The sequence below is a fragment of the Solanum lycopersicum genome, chromosome 5, assembly GCF_036512215.1.
Source record: "Solanum lycopersicum chromosome 5, SLM_r2.1".
NCBI classification, from domain to species: Eukaryota; Viridiplantae; Streptophyta; class Magnoliopsida; order Solanales; family Solanaceae; genus Solanum; species Solanum lycopersicum.
The window spans coordinates 40,424,502-40,437,572 of NC_090804.1; positions in this window are offsets into that span (position 1 = coordinate 40,424,502).

The following is a 13,071-nucleotide window of genomic DNA, read 5'->3' on the forward strand; positions in this document are numbered from 1 at the left end:
GGGTCACTCATACGTTTGTAGATGTGAGAATTGCTACAAAATTAGGGCTGAAGTTGTCTAAAAGCCCTTCCTACGTCAAAACAATCAATGCTAAGGCACAAGCCATTGTGGGTATGGCTTATGGTGTGTCTATATCGACTGGAAGTTGGGTGGGAAACCATAATTTGATGGTGATGCCGCTTGGTGAATTTGATATCATACTTGGGATTGATTTTCTAAGAAAATTCCAGTTTGTTCCGTTTCCTCACTTGGATGGAGTGATGGTCATGAATGGAAGCAATGTTGGATTTCTGAAAGGAGTTCATCCATTTGGGAATATTAATAAAGTTGCAAAGAAGAAAGACAAAGGAATGTTCTTGTCTGCTATGTCAATCGACAAAGGGCTGAGGAAAGGTGATGACACTATACTTGCTGCCTTGGTTGAAGTGAAACCTGATGTGAAGATGGAGGTGCCTGATTGTGTTGCCGAATTGCTTAAACAGTATGTTGATGTTATGCCGCCTGAATAACTAAAGAAATTACCACCAAGGAGGGATATTGATTATAAAATTAAGTTGATGCCTGGTACGGTTGCCCCTGCACAGGCTCCTTATCTTATGGCTCCTAAGGAATTGGTTGAACTACGCAAACAATTGAATGAGTTGTTGGATGCTGGATTGATTCGGTCATCTAAGGCCCCATATGGTGCCCCTGTTTTATTTCAAAAGAAACAGGATGGGACAATGCGAATGTGTGTAGACTACAGGGCGCTGAACAAGGCAACTATAAAGAACAAGTATTCGATTCCGTTGGTGCAAGATTTGATGGACAAGTTGAGTAAGGCATGCTGGTTCATTAAACTTGATCTCAGGACAGGTTATGGGAATATTAGAATAGTAGAGGGTGATGAACCAAAAACAACATGTGTAACTAGATATGAATCATACGAATTCCTTGTAATGCCATTTGGGCTGACTAATGTCCCGGCAATGTTTTGCAACTTAATGAATAATGTATTGTTTGACTATATTTATGACTTTATTGTTGTCTATCTAGATGATATTGTCATTTATAGTCGAACATTGGAGGAACATGTTAATCATTTATGTTTGGTTCTGTCTCAGTTGATAAAATACACACTTTATGTCAAGATGGAAAAGTGTGAATTTACTCAACAAGAGATAAAATTTTTGGGGCATCTTTTTATTAAAAACCAAGTTCTAATGGATCCTAAGAAAGTAAAAGCCATTGTTGATTGGCAGGCACCTCGTCATGTGAAGGATTTGAGATCGTTTCTTGGATTGGCTAACTATTATAGAAAATTCAATGCTGGTTACTCAAAAAGGGCAGCGGCTTTGATAGATTTGTTGAAGAAGGATACAAAGTGGGTTTGGTCTGAACGATGTGATGAAGCATTTCAGAATTTGAAGAATGCTATTGCATCTAAACCTACATTCAAATTGCCTGATATTGAGTTACCATTTGAAGTGCACACTGATGCGTCAGACAAGGCAATTGGTGGCGTATTAGTGCACGAAGGTCATCCAGTGGCCTTTGAAAGTAGAAAATTGAATGATGTTGAACAGCGATACTCAACACATGAAAAAGAAATGGTTGTGGTTATACACTGTTTGCAGGTTTGGAGAGTTTATCTCCTGGGTTCTCGATTTGTAGTAAGAACTGATAAGGTAGCAAATACACTTTTCAAGACACAAAAAAAGTTGAGTCCTAAACAAGCACGACGGCAAGAATTCCTGGCAGAATATAATTTCATGTGGGAACATAAACCAGGAAAACACAACCAGGTTGCTGATGCGCTAAGTAGAAAAAAAGTGTTTGTTGCAATATATTCAATTTCAAAACTCAAAACTGATTTCAATGATAGAATCAGGTTGTGTGCTGCAAATAATTCATTATATGTTGAATGGATGGGTCAAGTGCAAGATGGCACAGTGATACAATATTGGATCCAGGACGATCTGCTCTATTTTAAAGGGGGAGAATCGTTGTACCAAATCATGCGGATTGCACAAAGACTTAATGAAAGAAGCGCATGATTCTGCTTGGGCTGGGCATCTAGGTGTTGAAAGGATGTTAGCCTTACTGTCTCGTGTTTATTTTTGGCAAAAGATGGAAGACGATATAGAGACATACGTCAAGACTTTTCATGTTTGTCAAGTTGACAAGACTGAATGTAAGAAGGAAGTAGGTTTGCTAGCAACCGTTGCCTGTTCCTGAAAGACCATGGCTATCAGTAGGCATGGATTCCATTTCTGGATCCCTAAAGTAGATGGCAAATCATCTATCATGGTGGTAGTTGACAGGTTTTCAAAATATTCTGTTTTTATTGTTGCACCGAACTATGTTCATCCGAAGTTGCTGCTGATTTGTTCTACAAATATGTGGTTAAGTATTTTGGTGTTCCGGCTGGCATTGTGAGTGATATAGATAAAAGGTTCACTGGTAGATTTTGGACAGCATTGTTCAATATGATGGGAACTGAATTAAAATTTTCTACTACAAATCATCCACAAACAGATGGACAGACAGAAAGAATTAATCACTTGTTGAAAGAATACTTGAGGAACTATGTGACAGCAAGTCAATGGAATTGGGTAACATTGTTAGACACTACGCAGTTCTGCTATAATCTGCACAAGTCGTCTGCCACATAAATGAGTCCTTTTGATATCATTTTAGGCAGACAGCCTATGACGCCACTAGAAGTCGCCAAATCTAAGAATCAGGGAAAGTGTCCAGCAGCATCTAGGGTTGCAAGGGACAGACTTGAAATGTTATCCGAGACACAGGATATCTTGCGCAAGGCTCAGCGACGCATGAAGAAGTATGTTGATCAACATCGTCGCTCAGTTGAGTTCAATGTGGGTGACAAGGTGTTACCGAAACTTACCACACAAATCTGGAAACACATTGTAAGTAAGACCATACATCAGGGTTTGATTCCTAAGTCTGATGGTTCATTCGAAGTGGTGAAACGAGTGGGCGAAGTTGCTTATATGTTAAAGTTGCCAGAAAGGTTGAAAAGTCATCCCACTTTCCATGTGAGTTTCTTGAAACCTTACTTTACAGATGCAGATGATCCGGACAGAAACAGGTCAAAGAGGGCTCCTCCATCAGTACCTACACAGTATGATGTTGAAATTGAGAAGATCCTTGATCACCGGGATTTGGGCACAAGTAAGAAGAATACTAAGACAGAATTCCATGTTCACTGGAAAGGTAAGAGTGCAGCTAATGCAGTTTGGGAGAAGGCGAAAGACTTATGGCAGTTTGATGCTCAAATCAAGGACTATCATAAAACAATATCGATGAGGACATCGAATTCATGTGATGCAGGAGGTTTGTTGGACCCACAAACTACTTGATCTAACTGTGTGCAGACATGTCAAAGACTTGGGCATTGGTCTTGACATGGATGATGGCAAAACTGTGCAACACAAGTCAAGGTGCTTGAGTGTTGGCAAGGCAGCTTGAACGTGCAAGGCTTACGTGCGGGCTAGATTCATTGGCAAGGCAGCGTGTTGGCTTGACAAGGCAAGGCTGTGAAGACTTGACAATGGCAAGAACAAAGGCAGTTCACGTGAATTGCTGAAATAAAACTAAGTGTTAGAGGACAGCTAAAATATTCTAAGTGTTAGAAGCTGGCTGAAATATTCTAAGTGTTGGAATGTAGCCTGAAATATTCTAAGTGTTAGAATATTAGTATTTCTTGAAGATAAGAATGTAATTTGAATTAGCTTCTATCTGTTAGAAATATAGTTGTTGGAATTTTAGCTTGAACCCTGTGATGACAAGTGTCGGACAGGTGTCATTTGTAACTACCGCATGTAACTGCCATGTGCAGAAATTTTATTAAGGGTGGAAATTCGTCTAAGGCTTAGACAGAGTGTTTTTATCCTTAGATTAATTCGTGAAGCCTTCGTTTGTATTAATTATCATATTAATAAAGGTTGGACAAGTTCCTGTAAGGTCTGTTTGTTGTTTAATTTTGCTGCTGAAGTATTTCTATACTTAGTCAAATTCGTGGGTGTAAAGTAGGTTGTGTTACAGATGTTTGTAAGACTGCCTAGAGTGGTGTTCGGTAAAAATAAATTGACCTTCTTTCAATATCCAACTATTAAGGAGTTGAAGAGTTACCTCGATGTACCTTCATTCTGGATAGACTCCGAGGTTTACACTTTCACCTAATTTTTCCTTCTTTCTTTTCTAATTTATTTATGATTTCAAAAGTCATAATTCCTATTAAAACTATTCAAAATTATCAAAAATGATCTTTCACTTCTGGGTCATTACAATAAATTTCATCACTAGTGACTATATTTCTATTCAATAAATTTTCTTAAATGTATTAATTGTAAATTTATTGCTATAAAAAAAAGATTAATGTTACCCTATTATTATGTCTCATCTCAATTTTATAACCCCTCCCCAGGAGGGGTTTATGTTTCTTAGGGACTCAAACTCAAAAGGACTTCCACATTATGTTTTCTTGGGGACTCGAACTTACAACCTGAAAGTTGAAAGTGAGGAGTGCTTACCAGTCGATCAACTTTTTCTTGTCTCTAAATTTTATTTATTTTGAACTTCATTCACTTCATTCAAATTTAACTTATATAGAAATAATATAATATATGATTATTTATACATATACACAAATGCATGAAATTTACCACCCACAATTCATTCAAATGTAGATTATATTTTAATTAACCTGTATATTTTTTAAAGTATCTTTAAATATATTTAGAACAATTCTATCATTTTATTTGTTCATTTCTTTTATAAATTATTCAGTACAGTTATAAATTTATATAAAATCAAACTTTTGATTTTATTAAAAAAAAATTATTGATTGGTTCAACTTGATCAGTAAATCAATTATTTTGAAAAGAATATCGATTCTCATAACTATAGTACTTCATCATAATATATTTGAAATCTTAGTTGGTTCATTTCTTTCATTTGTGCTTTTAATTTTTAGTTTATTTAAATTTTCACACTGATGGAAGAAGTTAATAGAAATTAATGAAATATTTCGCACCTTTTCAAAGTGTAAGTTTGTAAATTGATTTTATCTCTATATAGTTGCCTTATGTATGTATGAGGAATTACTATTAAATATGTAAATATTTTTATACAGAAGAAAATAGATCGACTTAGTCTATGCAGCTCACCAATCGCAAATCAATAGACACATTAAAAAATTAGCACCATGTTTTGAGAAATTATTTTTCTATCGTCTTTATCGATGAAATGAACCCCACTCACGGTACTTATAATTTGGATTGTATTTTTCAACAGATGCATTTCATAAATGCTTAATTTAAGAAAATTGATGAATTGAACTTTTTGATTTTTACAAAATCGACCGAATTTGTTGGTTTTAATATTTTTCCTCGCCAATAACAAATGGACTTTGTCTATTTCCAATGAAGCACTTGTTTTATTCTTTTGGTAAGTTGTCACTTGTAATTATGAACAATTGTAGCCAAAACAAAAATTGTATTTAACTATGAATTTTTTTTAAGCAAATAGTTGAATTATTTACTACAAATTTTAAGTTGTCACTATTTAACACTTTACATTGTATTGAACTCAATTCAAACCATCTTGAGCCGAACTCCTAAAATTCTGGACAGATTGAGAGGGTTACCTATGTTTGGGTTACCTAAATAAATATAACAAATTTTGGAGAGTATTTTTCTAATTTTATTTGCTTAATTAAGGTTATGAATGTAATATAATCTTAACATATAATTATTAAATATAATACGTCTTTCATCCAAATGTATACTCCTGATGAGATAGAGAAAAAGTATAATGATGACAAGGAGCTGAAACGGGTATACAAAAAGAAAATCATATATCATATTAGTTGATCAATTTTATTTTTACGTGCATCTATTAAGAAATCATATCTCTTTCATTTATTTATTTTTTATTATATAGTGATTTATACAAATGGGAAATCATGTACTCTTTCCATCCCATATTATTTCATCATTTTTCTTTTTATGCGCATATATTAAGAAATCCTAAATAAGTGGGTAGTTTTGCCAATTCACCCGTTAAGAACTTCTTTGAAAATTTACAAACAAGGGTGAATACTTTGAAAAAGAATTAATTAAAAGATAATTTGTGGAAAAATCAATTAATACTTTTTTTATTTAGTAAGGTGAACAACTAATATGTGATAACTATTTTTACTAAGGTGATCAACTATTATGGGACATGGGGGAGTAATTTATGATGCATTAGATTGTTGATTGAACTAATAATATTGCTATAGATCATTGAATTTAATTAGTATGAAGCTATGATGATTAGATTATCAATTAACTAAATTTTTCATATCAATTTTTGTGTTTCATCTTTTTTCATCAGCAATTTGTTGCATTATCTTTTAGGAGTTTCTTTGAATAGGTCATATTAGAATCATAACTTAATTATTCTTTCTTTTATTATGTTGTTTATTATTATAATATTTTCAAATAATGACACTAATTATTTTAAAATATATTTAATCTTTTATTTTAACCACGCGACGCGCGGATAAGTAGACTAATTAAGAGATGAAATAAAAAGCCATTAATTAAGAAGTGTGTCTAATTAAGAAATAGAATTAAAATCCATAACTTGATGAAAATATCACATTTGCAACAACTTTAAAGGATACGACACCTGAAAAAAATCAAAACAACCAAAATTCTTCTCCTTTTTTTGATGATTCAATAAAGTTTAAACATTTTAACTCAAATTCACGAAATATTAACATAGTTTCTCCTTAGTATATGTGTTGGATAACAGAGTTGTTGCAGTGAGGGAAAAGGGATTAGTAGGTTAAATCCTAGATTTGTATTCTTTAAGCTGAATGTGTGTTACTTCTTGAATGAAATTGAGATGATTTAAAAATCACGTGAGAAGAAGTCATTACTTTCTCCACCCTTGAGCAATGGGGTTTTAAAAAAATTCTATTTGTCTAATTTACTTTGTATTATTTATTTTTCGCATTGTTATTATGTCAAGGAACATGTTACATTTGTTAGTGTTAACTTATTATATACTAGTTGTAGTAGAACTCTACTTAGTATTAATTCTTTTACAAATCTTTTAAGTTGTAAATTTCCCTTATAAATACAAGAACGAAGAATGAGCAAGGCTCATGATTTACCTTCATTCTATCTCTTTCATCATGGTATCAAGTACCTTATGTGTCGCGATATCTTGACACATTTTATACTTAAAAAACGAGGAACTAATACTAGAATTGAATGTGTCTTTGTATGATTTTATGTGTTTGTTGATTATGTAGGCAGATTCTGGCAGATGTAGAAAAGTCGAAAAGAAGTAAACAATAATGATTAGAAAGTGAAGACCACAGTTATCTTCACGATTCGTGGTCCTCTTCACGGATTGTGATGGTGTTCGTAAAGGAAAATTCCATGAACAAATTTTTGGAAGACCCACTTTAGAGAAATTTGAAGTGAAGACCATGCAAGTCTTCACGGACCGTGGTACCTTTGACGGTCCACGGTCTAGACTGTGATCAAGATTTCAGTGAGCAGGTTGAAGACCCAGATTTTGGGAAATTCCAAGGTAAAACCACGGACAACTTCACTGACCGTGGTCTCTTTGACGGTCCGTGGTCTAGCTCGTCATGTTGTGTCCAGTAACTATAGTTGAAGACGTAATCTTGGGACATATCAAAGGAAGACCACGGAGAGCTTCATGGACCGTGAAGCCCTTGATGGATCATGACTATGACCATGAAAGAGCCTGACAATTCACTCCTAGTTTGATCAGGACTCCTTTCAAAAAATTTAATTTTGAATTATTAGGTGGCCCTGCAGGGGTATGACTGATACATAGGTATTTATACAGAGAATGCACCAGGGGGACTGGACTTTTGGAGATTTTGAATTTGAACTATTTTTTGTAACAATTGAAGCTTGGATTTCGGTTATCATATTATCGAATCGATTGTTGATTTGCTTATTGATTTCGTAAGTATTTAGAATTATGTATTCAAGCTCTACTGTTGATTTTGTCTATGAAAATATGAGTAGCTAAAATACCACGACGGTGTGTATGGGATCTGTGATGATACTATAGAGTCGATTCTATAAAATGAGTAAACAATAATCTTTGTTTACAATATGTAGTTTACAACTTTTAATATTAACCTTGTTTATTGAATACACGGGTTAGATGATCCTGTATCTAGTGTTTGTTCTAGAGGAAAACACTTGTTATGAAAAAGCTAAAACTACTTTAAATCAACCGGAGTTAAAGTTTGAGTTCGAGAGAAGAGATCTTTAACTTCATGTCAATGTAGGCGAGATATAATGTTTAGATCATTTGTAGTTCGAGAGAATACAAATGCGCATTATCTAATTGGGCTGAGAAGAATTAGATAAAGCTAACTCGCTAAGGTTCTGTTAACATTGATTTGCCTGACACTCAATTTACAGGAGAGCTTTAGAGTTGTCATAGTGAACACAAACTTGGTTCCCCTTAATTAACTAATAAATTTTACACCATTGTAGTCTGTCAATCGTAATTGTTACTTTGATTGTAAGTTTTGGTGATTGTTACTCGTCAATTATATCCAATTTACTTTATGTCATTATTTTTAAGAGATAATAACAACATTGGAAGAAACGTGACAGTAAAACCTTATTTGTAAAGAAATTCTCCGTGGGATCGACCTCAACTCAAGTTGAGTTTCGTAAATTGACAGCGACCGTTTACATTTCTTATTCGAAGTGTAAGTTTAGACGTATTAAATGTTGGCGCCGCTCTCGGGGAATTTTGATTTAGAAGAGTTTTAGTAGCTTTTATTCGACTTGCAGTTATATTTCCTAATTTTACTTGTGTATTTGTTTTTTCTCTATTAAAGATAAGTCTGTTGGTGTATTCCCAACACTATAAGTTAAGGAGCCCCATTGATTTCTTACGACCCTAAGCTCTAGAAAAATCTTCGCGAGATGGTTAATGCGCAAGAACTAGAGGCTAAGAGACACATATTGGTCATTGAGGTAGAACTTGATGTTGCATGGATTGTTCTACATAATGTTGGACTTAACAATCCCAGGCCAGCCTCCCCTAGAAATGGTGGGATAAATCAACTTAGGGTGGTAGATGAGAATAGAGAAGGAGTAATCCCTCCCCAACGCCAACTAATAGTCCGAAGGGGTAGAGCTCAACACCTAGCTCATATGATTTATGAAGAAGATGATATTGATTTGGATTTTGCTTGAGCTACTGGAGCTATGGTGCTACCAACACTACCTCCAAGTGTCAAGTTTACCATCACTAGCACTATGATCCAACTGTTGAATCTAAAAGGAATGTTTAGAGGTGCATCTGGTGATGATGCAAATCAACATCTGATGAATTTGTGGGAACTTGCAAGTCACAAGAGATTCTGGGGGTAAATAAAAAAGCAATGAGGGTGAAGTTATTTCCATCGTCTCTTTCTAGAGAGGCAACTAACTGGATGAATGAGATGTCGGATGACTCCATTCGAACTTAGAGTGAGCTGAAAGAAGCCTTCTTGGAACAATTCTTTTCAGAATCAAAAGAGCTGCAAATGAAAGATGAAATTGGTACACATAAGTATTTACCGGGAGATGCAATGCATGACACTTGGTGGAGATTCAGCCAAAAGCTGAAGAAATGTCTTAACCATGATCTTACTAAAAGACATCTCAAAAAGACCTTTTATAGGTCTCTTAATTATGTTACTAAAAATGTTGTTGATGCAGTTTGTTGAGGTAACTTTATGAGGAAACCGTTTGTAAAGAGCATGCATCTATTGGATGAAGTCTTCAAAAACAACAGAGCATGGTACACTAGAGATGCAAAAGTATGGGACCTAAGGTATACATATGATATGTCAGTTGAACAGAGGAATAGAGAGGAAGAAAGGGGCCAAGACATGTTACATATGAGGGACTCAAATAGATCTGCTGATGAAGCATAATTGTGACCAAGTCTTAAAAGTTTAATGTTGTAGGACAACAAAGTAGGTATGAAGATCAAGACATTGACTTTGATGAGGAAGCGAACTACTTGGGAAATCAACGAGGTTTCCGGAACTATGACTCTGGAAATTAGGGTTATTATTCTGGGAATACGGATCGAAACTATGAAGAGATGGCCAGTATGATAAGCCAACAAACAGAGATCAAGGAAACTGGAAAAATAGGGATGGGTACAGAAATGATTACAGTAGTGTGTATTTACCCACAGGTAGGAAGATACCAAACAAGTAGTAACTCCAGAGGATCTAAGCTTGAAGACATGATGGACAAATTACTCTAAAAAGTTGAATCAACTACGTAGGGGTAAAAGAGATGATGGATTATTTCTCTAACATGAGTCTGTTGGTAGACTCTAGTCTAATTGTTCTTGTGTGTGAGGCTGCCTAAGTGTTCTTCGGGAGGTAGTTGGATATGATTTTCGGTCAAGAGTAGGGTAAATTGATATGGGGTTGAAAATTTTAAGTGTTTCGAGATGTTCTAGTATTTAAAAATGGTGGAAATTAGGTTTTACTAGGTGTGGGGATGATTGTGGGTATGTACTGGTCGATTGTAAGACCATGACAAACTTCACGGACCGTGGAAGTGTCCACAAACCGTGATCCTTGTCATGGACCACGCGCGGTGCACTTTCATCCACTAGAGTTCACAAAAAGGATCACGGATCGTAGTGACCTCTAAGGACCATGAAAGTTGTCGTGAATATGACTTGGAAATAAAAAATAAAAGACATATCCTGAGCGTTGATTCTACCCCAACTTCACGGAGGAGTTCACGGTTCGTGGTGTATTCCACGACACGTGAAATCCCCCACTGAGTTTAGTTTAAAGTGTTAATTTTTGTGTTTTTCTTTTTAAAGTATTCAATGATTATTTCTTGTTAATACCATGAGCCTTCACGATGATAAATTGGGTGTTGTCATTCTTAAGGCAAGGCGTCACAATGATTTTTACACAGGGGAAGTTTGAGTACTCGATAGTTCGTCTATTCTTTGCGCAAGTGCTAATGTGTAGTGGTTTTTTTGCAGGTATAATGGAACCCAAATCCCTAATAAAGAACGCAAATCAACCTTCCCCCCTACTACTTCCCAATCGGAGGGACATGCCACATTAGAGGCTAGTGGTTCGGAGGTGTAACTAGATATTACACCCGAGAAACACTCACCTCGGGCTACAAGATCACAAGTCAAATGACATATACTCTATAACAATCCTTCTCAGTATGAAGAAGTGGGCAGTGATTCAGGGAATGAAGAATCTTCTATGAATATCCAAAATGAGGACAACTCCGGCAAGAATTCAAATGATAGCTCGGGGGACAGTGCGGCCGGTGACATCATTTCTCAAGCGGATTTTCACACTTTTCCTTCGTTGACACATACAGAAGCTGAAACTGTAGCTCAAGTGGCTTCCTATCAAAAGAGCTTGATGAGATACTCACGAATGATGAGACCGTGGTACGGTACGTGCATTCTCAAGAACCACATCAAGATCAGAAGGAACAACTCATTGCCTGCTATCGTACCATGTGGACGGTGGACCGGACAAAGGAATTCTACCATAGAGGAATTGTGATTAAGATTGACAGTCATTCTATCTTGCCTGAATCAAGGATGGTTGTCTCTAACATCAAGGTATTTCTGGACTTTTCAATTTCACAAGTCCCAGTGGATGGAAAATGCGTCGAGTACATGTTCCAATCAACTAACCAGGGAATTCTACAAATCATATGCATCCACTCTAATGAATCTTTCTACTGACACAGAAACCACGAAACGGGGTCAAAAAGACCTAGATATCACATTGGGTCCCCTCAACTCCATCATCATTCAGAGCAAGTCTATAGACATTTTGAAAAACTCTATCAACCGAATGTTGCATGGGTCGGAGTACTCTACCCCACCATCAGTCAGTATTTTTTAGGGCAAGCACCATGAAGTTACTAATGCGGCGAACATAGAAGTACATGCTTCTCGTGAAAGGGTGTCACGCTCGATCGTCAAGCAAATTGCTATAGATGGGGAAAATGTGAGTTGGATAACCACCATGACACTAACCATTGTTAAGGCGACGTTGACTATTCTGACAAAAGTGTCATGGGTTGTTGTTCGTGTATAGTGCGACCAATTGCAAATGACAATACTCTCTCACCTTTCCTTTCATTAGTAGCTTGTCTAGTAATTGGTTACCCATTCAATACGGGACAAATTATAGCGATAGAAATGAGATATAGGTCTCTAAATGGGAGGGCATCATTTTTTTCCCATATCTAGTAAGGAAATTATGTCGCCAAATGGACATCCCTCCCAATAGATTGGTTGATCGATGGCGGGAGGCATCCAAACTCATTTATATTTCCAAGATAAAAAATTTATCAAACCATGTTTTTGGTGCTAAGTCTACGACAATAGGCAGTTTAGCAATTGCTTCTGAGCCCCACTATAAATGCCACAGACTAACAGAGCGCTAGAGCAAGGAGAGTCATCTTAGACTACTGCAGAGACACTACAATCAGCCTCTACTACCCATCCTTTAGGTACTCTTATTACTTTTCCTATACTTTTTCTTGAGAAATCAGTTGCAGATCGATGCCAAACTAGGGCATTAGAAGATAAAATTGTGTGTCAGATGCCTCAAATGATTGAAATCAAAATGTCAGCTACCAAGAAGGAAATCATTGGCGAGGTACGCGAAAAACCAAGTGTGCTAAAAGAAAGACTGGATGGTTTAGAAAATATGGTGCAAGATCGATTCCAAGCGGCCAGTCAATCAAAGACTGATGGGTTCTAAGAACAAATGGCCGAGATGAGATCTCAAATTGATAATTTAGCTAAGCAGCTTTCCCACTCTAATATTACCAGATTCTTTGATGCAAATGCTAAATCAAGTACCCTCTGTGCAATCAATTGATGAGGTTTGGAAAAAACTCCCTACAGCTAAGTCCGGAAAGAGGAAGCATAAGGATTGAGACCTCGACGAGGAGACCCCTATTGATCCAATACAAGAAGCACGACGAGCTGGAAAAGAAA